This window comes from Lipophrys pholis, assembly GCF_963383615.2.
Source record: "Lipophrys pholis genome assembly, chromosome: 8".
NCBI classification, from domain to species: Eukaryota; Metazoa; Chordata; class Actinopteri; order Blenniiformes; family Blenniidae; genus Lipophrys; species Lipophrys pholis.
This window is the reverse complement of record NC_137630.1, coordinates 6,520,828-6,532,345: the sequence shown is the minus strand read 5'-3', so window position 1 is coordinate 6,532,345 and position 11,518 is coordinate 6,520,828.

Here is an 11,518-nt window from a genome sequence, read left to right as displayed (position 1 = left end):
ATGTTCAGAAACCAACCCAGTTGCTGGAGAAAAAAAAAATCATCCAAGCAACCAACATGTTCCTGATCTCAATAATCTGACATCAGGATGAGATACATGCCTCTCATGTCAAGATGTGGAAATTCCTCTCAATGCATGAAAGGTTCCAAACAGAACCCTGCGACGCTACAAGGTATCAGGAGGAGGGGAGTGAGGATGACTGAGTGTCGCATCCACTGCTCAGAATGAAGCATCCATGAATACATCAGGAAGACGGCCCCCTGGGAAGAACTGCCAACGGCAGCAGAGGACGGAGGGTCAGGAGGGGAAGAGGAAAGTATCTTGTGGGACGAAGATCAACCTGGTAAGAAACGTTTCTGGAGGGACTGAGAGAGAACAGGTAACAGAACCACTGAGGCAGGAGTTTCAGCAAACTCCTCCAGTGCAGCAGGGTCAGGAGACACTGAGAGACGGAACCATCCTGGCTGGGATGATGTACACAAACATCTGTGCCGTGTACCCATAATGCACAGGGACACACCAGCCAAAGTAGCTGAGAAGAACTGAGATCCTGCGGGACAAGAAGATCCAGGCGAACAGGCAACTGCTGCCTCACCAAGAAGAAGAAGAAGAAGAAGAAGAAGAAGAAGAAGAAGAAGAAGAAGAAGAAGAAGAAGAAGAAGAAGAAGAAGAAGAAGAAGAAGAAGAAGAAGAAGAAGAAGAAGAAGAAGAAGAAGAAGAAGAAGAAGAAGAAGAAGAATCTCATTCCGACGTCTAACAGCTTAAATAAAGTGGGAGGAAAGAAATGTCCACCCACAGTCTGTCCAGAGAGTCAAAAAAACCCTCATTGTACTGTCGCTGGTGGGGGTTGCTCTATAACAACGGTCAGACTGTAGAACCTGTGCAAAATAATAAAGTCAACTTCACAAATAGTGATACCAGTACTGGTGTGAACTTTGTACACAAGCTTAATTCTCAGACGCAGATCTTTTCTTGTAAATAGTACAATTGCCATGTTTTGGAGCTGAAAGGATGAACACATGACTGCATTTGTCATCTGCCATCTTAAGAGTCAACGAATTCTCTGTCTCGATTTTATGCAACAAGATAAACCTAATAAATTTCATTGAGACTGCTTTTAACAGACATCTTTCGTACTGTAAACACTTTGAATAAATATCTGTATGAACGGGAAAACCAAGCAGTGTTAGTTACATTTCAGTAGTAGTAAAGTTTCTCCGCATTTTATGAAAGAGTAAGACAAGATGTTAGTAGTAGAATGATAAGCGAGCGTGGAATACTTTGAGAAACGTATCTTCTGGAGTCTTTCTGAGGTTTTCTCTCGCTCGGTTTTCTCTCGGCAGAACATTAAACTGAAACTTCCTTTAGGGTGCTCGAGATGATATGGCTGCCATACTTTACTGCAAAAGCACGCGAACTTCTATTGAACCCGCTTTTACATGGAATATGCACAGACTGCACAGAGAAGTCCATAGATGCTTTGCTCGTGCCTATAGGGCTCTTTTTAATGACTATGCCGCTTGTGTGAGAATCAATAATTAGCGCGGAGAAAAAAAGGCGGCGTTACCCGTCTCTGTGAGTCCGCTGTGGATTCATCAGATGTGCGCGGCGTGGCGTTGTGGGAAAAACTGGTTGGACACAACACAAGAAAAATTTCAATTGTTCAACATATTATTCACCTTTCCAGTTTTTTTCACAAATCCGTGGTGACTTCATTATCTTTGAAAGGACCGTTGTTCTCTGCATGTTGCATATAAACCAAAGAGCATCTCGGTTGTTTTTGGTTGTTGTTCTGTTTGTAAATCTTTTCCGTGTCAGAAGCCTCTCTTGATTTCAGTTGGCCATTAGCGGCAGTATTAAGAACACGAGCCCTCAGTGACTGCACGTCCTTGCCTCGGGCGCTCTCCCGCTATCTCGTTCTGTTTCATCCGTTATTCAGACACTTCCTTTTCACGCATCCCTCCCTCTCTTAAGCGCCACATCCTGCGCTCCCCCGGGGGGGGGGGGGGGGGGGGGGGCGGGGAACGCTCACATCTTCTGGTCTTCCTTCCCCGCAGAGCTCAGTGCAGAAGTTGAAGCCATTGTTTTGACCTTCAGACTCCAGTCGGCAGTCGTCCAACTGTCTCTCACTGTTCTCCCCATATGCTCAGGCAGCCTCCGCTCCTAATGCCCGGTTCCATCCTCGCCGACGCTCCGTCCTCTCTGACCCTCCTCGCCTCGACGAGCTCTCTCGGACCACTTTAAAGCTTTAACGTCCTCGACTCTGCGCTCCACCTGCTCCAGTGCGCCCAGAAACAGGTGAACCCTGAAGCTGCATGCAAAAACTTTCATTTCCAGACGTCCCTCCAGCTGCCTGCCTAATCAATACCAGCGCAGAGGTCACATGCTTTTCTGATCCTCTGCCTGCACGCCTGCACGCCTGCACGCCTGCACGCCTGCACGCCTGCACCACGGCAGGTTGGCGCCGTCGCTGCATCGTTTCACGTTTAAAATTCTCCGTTTTACTGTTGATTCCACTGGTCAAGCCACTGAGAACCTGGTTCCCTGTTCTCTCCACACATCCGGCTTTTTTTTTTTTCTTCCTGGCTCATTATTTATTCAAGAGGACAGCGAGGCCGTCTGCAGTGACCTCTGCAGCCTCCGGGGAGCCCAGGGCATGCTGGGAACATCCTGTGAGTGTGGCCGGAGATGCAGTTGTTCTTCCTCTTCTGGGCCGTTGTGTTAACTGGACCCATTGAGACGACAATTGTAGACACACACACACACACACACACACACACACACACACACAGAGCGATCCGTGTCCCGTCCGACCACAGCAGCTGAGACTACTCATCCACGAACGGCGAGCAGCAGCTCGGCAGCGAACAGAGGACGGAGGACATTGATGTGCACAGCAAAGCTTAACGTGATGCGATCAATACTTCCAATGCTGCGCTGTCAAGGTTACAGAGGAGGATCAGCACATATGTGTTCAGTCCATGTGTGACACTGTGCTCTCATCTGGTTTCCTGTCTTTTAACCGCTCGCTACTGAAGTAATCTGTCATTGAGTCCCACAAATTAAAGGATTTCAACCTGAGTGTACGTTATACTGAGAGAATATTTTCTTAGAATGACGAGGAAAAAGTCACCATTATGTCGGAACAACAATATTTAGGGCGATATATCTTTAAGATTTTCAAAATACGGCTGCTGATATCACAAATCTATTTATGTTTTTGAGTTCGAAATATATAAAATTGTGATTGAATGTGGAAAATTCACATAAATATGCAATTAACTAATAAAATATTTTTTTTAATTGATTGACAAGTCTTAATTTATAAATCACTGGTGGAGAGGAAAAAGCAGAAGAATCAAAGAGAAATTTGTAAAAACAACTATCTTGCTCTTGAAATGTCATGCCAAAGAAATTCGGAGCAAGAGAGAGATCACTGTTAATTTGATAAACATCATTTACATGAGGGTATTTATTTATTAAACCCTATCACACAGCCCTCCATTCCAATACAACTGTGTTTAACTTGAATTCAACAGTATCTGACCTACTTCAGTTTCTTTGACATGTCCACTAACTCCGTCATGAACTGACGAGTCAAAGCACTGAAAGTATCTATAAACAAAAAGAAAATCTATGAAAAATGTTTTGCGGTGTGTTTGGATTTGGTCAACAAACATGCAGAGAGAGGCGTGTTTTTCTTTCTTGAATGAGCGGAAAGACACCGTGTGAGTGAATGTTTCATTCCGATGTGATGCTGTGCTGAATAATTGATCGCCGACGTGCTCTTTCTCAAAGGGTTACAAAACATGTGGTTGGGCCGAGCCAGATACACAGAGGCAGAGTTAGATGTAATAAAACCCCATGTTGGGTTGTGAAGTTGATTTGTGTCGACTGAAACCGAGCCTGTCTCCGAAGAGGGAAGAGGGAAGCGGGGGGGGGGGTGTGCTCGGATTCTGGATAAGTTGAAAGTGCTAAAGGATCTGCCTCCTCAAAAAGCGGGTAAACTAAAATGTTAGGAGCTGAAGATCATCTCAAATTGATTCTCTCATTTTCTGTCTTGTCTGTTTCCTGTGCTCTTCTGAAGCCTCACTCTGTCTCTGGTTTCAGCCTCCTGGACGTCCCGTCGCTGTGCCTGATTGCTGCACCCTGCCCTCATGTGTTTCACCTGCTCCTGACTTTCGTGATTGTCTGATCAGTGTCAGGCCCTATTTTCACAAAAACGAGTGAGAATGGTGATGCTTCAGTGTGTTTGGGTCTTTCGTGTAAACAAAGCTACAAGTCCCCGAAAACAATTCCATCTAAACACTCTGGCCAAAGTGGAGATTTGGAAAAACTCGGTCTTCCCATTTGCATGTAGATGAGGAGACGGTGTTTTACGTCACAATACAGCATCATCAGCATCGTTTGTGTGAGATCTGTATATACAGTTGCTGTTTACCAATAAAGTGTGTCCCTGTACTTTGATTGACATGATTCCCACTCAATATTTTCTTGTATCTTAACCGTTTTGTACTCTAACGCCACATTTACGAGGAGCTCCACATTAGTCCAACCAAACGACCCAAACGACATTGTGCCATTAACTGTTGTGTTGTTTTCCAGGATTCTGATTGGCTAGCGTGGCTTTATGCTTCTCGTTACACTGCCACCTATAGGTTTGGCTGCTCATAGTAGCTCTCAATGTTGTGTTTATGTGGGTTTCTGAAAAAAAAATTGGGGGGGTGATAGATCTGGTGTGAACGATGTTATTTTTGAAAAAAATAGAGGGGGAAGTATCTGTTTTTGTGGTTTTCTCTGTGTTTTCTGGGATTCACTTGTTCCTCTGAGTTTGTTGGGTTTTCTTCGTTCCTTGTCATTGAATTAAAGAATCTTTCAACCTGCTCTGATCGCATTTTGAGTTCTTTCTTCAGCTTGCAACAAGTTCTGAAGCTGCTTTAATAACCGTACGACTACTGCCAAGTCCAAGTATTTACTTTCAATGTTATCCAAGTATCTTTCTCACGAAGCCTGAAAAGGTTCGAACTTTAGAAGATAAGACTGGTGCAATTTCAACATCCTAACAATTTTCATCATGCAAAATACAGTCAAATGTTAAGAAATCAAGTTTTTTCAAAAAAACAACAAATAATCCAATATTGTGCTTCATTTAGCAAATCTGAAATCTGAAAAAAAAAAAAAAAACAGCCTGAAATCAGTGTTTCTGTTGAGACGGATGTTGGTGAAAGCACATTGTTTTTTTAGGGAACGCTCAACAAACATCTTTTCACAAAGCCATCCTAACAGCAGCTAAAGCTGTGATGCTAATGTTGCTACGCCAGCAAAAATGCTGCATTACTGATCTCTCAGCCCCGAGTGAATAAATAAGATATAGTGGCTCAGATTAAGTATTTTCTATCGAATTGTTATGACCCACGAGCTGTATGTTTTACTGATCTAAAAATTTTTGCAAACTGAAAGCACAACCTCCTGGTATGGAGACGCTTCAATGCAGGATAATAACAAATTCATAGTCTGCTTCAACACACACAAGATAACTGGTTCACCGCTTGTCCAGAAGACGTTCATAGACGGCCTCCACGGGGAGAGGAAACCGCAGTCGATGCTGCTGTTCAAAGAGAGCAGATTCCTGTGAGGTGGTCGGGAAAGACAATGCATTTTGAGGAAAAGTGGCTCACGCAACTGCTGCTTTGACTGCCAAGACAAGAACATTGAAGAAGCCAGAGGAGCGTCACACGGAGTGGGCTGAGGTGGGAGTTAAAGCATGAGGAGCACAGCGCGCCTAGACTCGTCCAGTAAATGGACTTTACTGCGTGGATCTCGCCTGGGATCTGATTGTCCTTGAGTTTGACTCGCTCTCTTGGCACATCAGCGCCCATCGATCATCGCCTCAGCTGTTGGCATCCAGACAATCAGCTCCAGCCCACGAGAACAAAGTATGATCGTCCAGTCGCTGCTACATTTCTATATTTGTACGTGAATGCAGTGGACAAGGCCAAAAGAGTGTAATGCTGGTGAAGAAGCAAAAATGCTGCTGTAGGTGTAATTTTGCAGCCGGAGGCGTCATTCTAGATGTTACATTGTTGAAATTGCATGTGCTTTTCTGAGAATATTCAACTTGTTCAGGTTTTATGAATAAGTACAATGATTTTCATGTTGTCGTGCCTCTTTGTATGAAATTGCTTTTCATGGTTATTTGGCCACTGATGAACAGTTTGGGCCCACTCAAGATCAAATTGAACTGTATGGAGCCCGAAATCAGTGTGAAGTCAAGTTGAACTGCTTTCATTGATTTGTGATGCAGGGAAGGCTGCTGCAATCTGCAGACTTTGGATTCAGATAAGAAATAAGCCAGTGAATTAGACCTCTGTTCACGTTCTCCGAAAGACCAAGATAGTACACCAGAGTGTAGTCAGGCTAGTGGCTTTTTAAAGTGGAAGATGTGGCTTCCGTACATAGCGGCCACTTAAAGTCTCAAAGGAAGGCACAATTCAATCATTCAGGCCATGATGGACCATTTTCTAGTGAAGCTGCTATAGGTTTAGATTGCAAAGAGATGTAGTCCATCCTCTCCCTCTCTCTATCTCTCTCTCTCTCTTTCTCTCTCACTAAGAAGCTCAGTGTCGGCCCTCCAGCAATCTAAACCTACAGCAGCTTCAGTAGAAAATGGTCCAGGCTGTCCTGAACCAGTCCTAACTATATTATTATATTACTATATATTAAATAGAAAAGTCTTTATCTTCAAAGTAGAGACTGTTTCAGCCTCCCTAACTGAAACTGGGAGCTGGTTCCACATGAGAGGAACATGAGAGCTGAAAGCTCTGCCTCTATTCTACTTTTAGAAAACCTAAGAACCTCCAGTTAGAAGCACTCTCGGAACCAAGAATTGTGCCGGGGTGATATGGGACTAACAGCTCTTAAAGCGAGGATGGAGCCTGGTTGTTAAGAGTCTTATAAGTTAAAAAACTGATTTGTAATTCTATCATAGGGTTAACAGGAAGCCAATAGATACTAATGTGACGCGTTCTCTCCTGCTGGCTCCTGTCACGACTCTCGCTGCAGCATTTTGAATCAACTGAAGACTTTTTAAGCAGCTATTGGGACACTGACAATAGGGAATCACAATAATATAAGCTATCAATCTGTCTTTCTGCCTTCCTGCAGGATCTCTGACAGTAGAACTGAGAGTTCTGCAGCGGGATAGTTGCTTTTTGCTCTCTGACTCTGACTCTGTCTTATCTTATTCTCCATCTTATCCTCTGGCTTTCAACCACAACAGTACAAAGTCTTCACCTCTCAGTCTGGTTCTACGGATTTGTTGTTCCTGTTAAAAGAGAGTTTTTCCTTTCCACCATCTCCTCTTCTTGTTCAGGTAGAAAAGTCCAGCTTTTCTGTGTAAAAGAGCTTCGAAATGACTGTGTTGGTGTTCGGCACTGTACACATGTAATTAAATTGAACTGGATAAAAGTTTAAGTGTAACAATTACTACGATTGCAGACTGAATGAAATTAGCAGAACAGTTAGGCTTTTGATTAGATCCATGTCACAAAATTAATGTTAAAAAAAAGTTTTTATCTTACAGCAAAACATTCAGAAATTGAGCAGGAAATGGAGTTTGGATCAGGCCTATAATTATTTAATATTCATTTAAAACTCTCAGCGTGTCACGATGGGGTGTGTGCAGTCACAGTGTGGTTAAAACCAGCTCACACTGGAGCTGCCAGAGGCTCATCGCAGCAACAACTCAGCTTCAAATGATGACGAGCGAAAGATAGAGATCGGTGGGGGGGGGGGGGGGGGGGGGGGGGCTGTGCACGACTTCGCCACGTACTGATTCCTCCACGGTCAATTACGCAAACAAGAGGCTGGACTGACGTCAGCAAGCACTGCTGATGCACACGCTGGACAGCCAGTCATTGAAGAATAACAAGGAAAAAAAAAAATCTAAATCCCCCCCCCCACCCTCCCCCGAGCGTCGCTTCTTCATTCAGTTTGCCCGCTGCCAGCGAGTGCCGAGGATCGCAGTGCGTGAATCATGTGCGCGGGCTTCGGGGAGGGGAAGAGGCTGGTGTGGTTGTGGAGCTGCTGGCTTTGACAGGCAGCGATGACGCAGACAAACCCCCCCGTCCCGAAGCCTGCGATTCATGCTGAACGTGCTTTTCATTCAGATCCAAGGCTGTGTCAGAAAATCCTCCGCAGTGAGCGAGAGAGAGAGGGGAAGATGGAGAAAGTGCCAGAATGAGTGCTACTAGATGCTTTTTTGGGGGGGAGTTATGCAAATGCTTTAACCTCGAAGCGATGCCTCGAGCACCGGGAGGTTGGGACTGCAGATACGTTGTGATCCCTACACATTCGCCGATTGATACTCCCCCTGTAACATTGGATTCATGACAGTGTCTAATGGCCTCATTAATAAATCATTATCAACTGACATCGATGTGTGACACTCGCCAAGGCAGGGTCACTGAGTTTGTCCCCTATAGATGTGCCTCCTGCCTAGCAACCCTCCCGGCCTCCAATGATGAGACCCCGCCCTGCCTTGGCACGCTCTCTGCTGCATTAATATCCCCTCACCCAGTTCCCAGGCATTCACAGCGGGAATCGAGAGGCAAGGAATCATCATGGAGACCGAGATGAGCCCAAGGCAGCAAAGGGTTTGTAACCTACTTCTGGTAACCCCACCCTCACCCCAACCCTGTAACGAAACTCCCTGCCAGTAGGAGTGATGTAACCGACACTTCAGCGGTATGAGAACGTGTCACACCCATTGACCAAGGATGTTTATGGCGCTCGGTTCCTCGTCATGACCATGAGAGGATTATGATAGGAGGAGACCAAAAACACTGTTATTGATGTAAGCCTTGCTGTGATGGAACAACAATTTCTGGACATGTTGAACAGATTCCTCCATGACTGAACGTGTCTGAATCGTCAGCCACTGATCCATGGAGGAGTCCAACTCCACTTTGCTTTAGCTCAATAAACTGTAACTAGTTATAGCTTTGACTAGAAGAAGAGGAAAGTATACTTCATTGATTCTTTTGGAGAAATGATTTCGCTGTAATTTACCCATCGTGTTCATACTACTGGGGGTGAAAGGCCTTGGTCAGTAACCCACCAGCGGTGGGATTTGAACCTGTGAACATTCAAACCCTGTTTGCTTCTCCAGCCTCTAGGCTGCTACTTCCCCAATAGATCTGTTATTACAGGGCTGCTCCAAAAGCATCTGAATTCAGCCATAAAAAAGCCAACAATTCAAAGAAAAAGTTTATTTATTAGTCCCGAGAGCTGACATTTCTCTCTGGAGTTGACATCAGTTGGCAGCCACACAGCGCGGCACTCCGGGGGAGCTGGTGGGGACCCGAGGGTCTTGCTCAGAGAGTCACGGCGCTTGTTTCTTAGACTGTGAGAGAAAACTGGAGTACCAGGAGGACAACCGCCCCCCCCCCCCCCCCACACACACACACACACACGCACAGGGGGAGCATGCTTCTTGCTGTGGGGTGAGAGCGATAACCATTGTGCCACCGTGCAGCTCAATAAAGTGTAACATGTTGCAGTCGTGGCTGCACTGGATGTTTTCGAGATGGCATCCGACCTGGCCAAACTGTGTGGAGTTTGCATGTTCTCACCATGCATATGTGGGTTATATGTGAGTTCTCTGGTTCCCTTCCTCAATCTCATTCTGGATGGATGGATGGATGGATGGATGGATGGATGGATGGATGGATGGATGGATGGATGGATGGAGATATATTGCCATAAAAATGACCAGAAACTGCCTTAATGGCTCTGGTTCAGCTTTTAATTAGTTATATCAAGAAACATCAACTTAAATATGGTCAGTTTGAACCTGAGACACGAATATTGCAACGCAAACACGCACAAAAGAAAAAGAAAGAAAAGAAACACTGATGGATGACAAAATGGCCAGCAAGTGAGGAGAGATTCCCAAAGCATTAATGGACAATTAGCCGCAGTTGAGAAGGCTGTTTCAGTGGTCTTGTACCTGAAACAAGGCCGAAGAGGAGAAGTGTCATTCTTTGTGTCTTTGACTGAAACTCTGCTGGTGGAAAGTGCAGATGTACATATGATCAAAAGGATAAGAAAAATATACACAGCAACAAATAGACATTGGAATCAACAACATACGAGCCTCTTCATCACATTTATTTCATGATATTATTGTATAGTGTGGTAAAGTTGGACTGATAATGGACTGTTCAGGTAGAAGGGAACTGCATCCCCTCCTTCATGCTGAGCACATGATGTTGTGGCGGTCCTCTTGGTGTAACAATATCCCACCATCGACCCGAGCAGGATCAGTCCCACGAATTAGCATCCCTGTTGTCCATTTCTTGTTTTCACCAGTAAATCAATAGACTCACATCATCTTTACGGCCACTGCAGGAGATAACGTTTTATCTATGTTGTACCACAGACGTGCTCCGTCTTCAGACCACCAAGGTGTTGCTTGTATTGTATTTTGGCCCAATTGACAGCTTCGCTCGGCACGTTCAAGTGCTCTTCGTGGTGATAAGAAGAGGACGCAGAGCCAGCGGCATCTCCAGTGGTGATGCAGAGTGGTTACAGGGCAGAAGCAGGCTGAGTCCAAACTCTTGATCTGTAATGCGATTGAAACGTCCAAAATCTTTCATTAATTGGACCATAACAATAGAAAAAGACGATCATAGCTGTACTTTAGGATGCATTTTCTTCACCGCCTCAATTCCCAGCCGTCTTAATGAGGTGTGAAAGCGAATGAGAGGCAGATTCTGAAAACAATAACCTCACAGGTCAGCGGTTTGCCCTTTGAATCTTGACCCCTGCAGCCCAAGCAGCCTGTGGTCATGCCCGTCTCTCCTCGTAGGGCACTTAAGTAATTTTCTTAATTTGGTTCTGAGGGAGATAATAAGGATTTAATCGCGAACTGACCCCTCCCCCGTTGCCAATACCAAGGGGGGGTGGTTCCTCTGCTTAGCACGACTCACACACACACACACACACACACACACACACACACACACACACACACACACACAACATGCACACACACTCATACTGACAGATCCTGGTCCCAGGAGACCATGCGAGGAGAGGCAGAGCCCAGCAGGTCTGGAATTCACTGATTATCTCCAGATTTCCCCAGAGGGCTCGTGGCAAAAGAATGTCTTCAGTGTTTCTATTTTCAACAAGAGGCATAATACCTAAATAGAAATGTGATTGTTGTTTCTATGTCAGCCCTTAAAAGGACATAATTCAATTCATGTTCCGAGTCGCTTTGAGGGGAATTGGCAAGTGGCTGTTCAATTCTGTTTAGATTAATGATATAAGAGGAGACGGTAACTAGGGCAGGAGGAGACATCAAGAACAATTCAAAGTTGTGGCTGAGGCCCGACCAGCATTTAAACTGAGAAACCAGAGCCGGAGCTCAGGTGACCACGATGCGGCCATGAATTAAACAGACATGAAAGAGTAATGCCACTGTCACATGGAGAGTCAGTTCACTGTTTGTTTG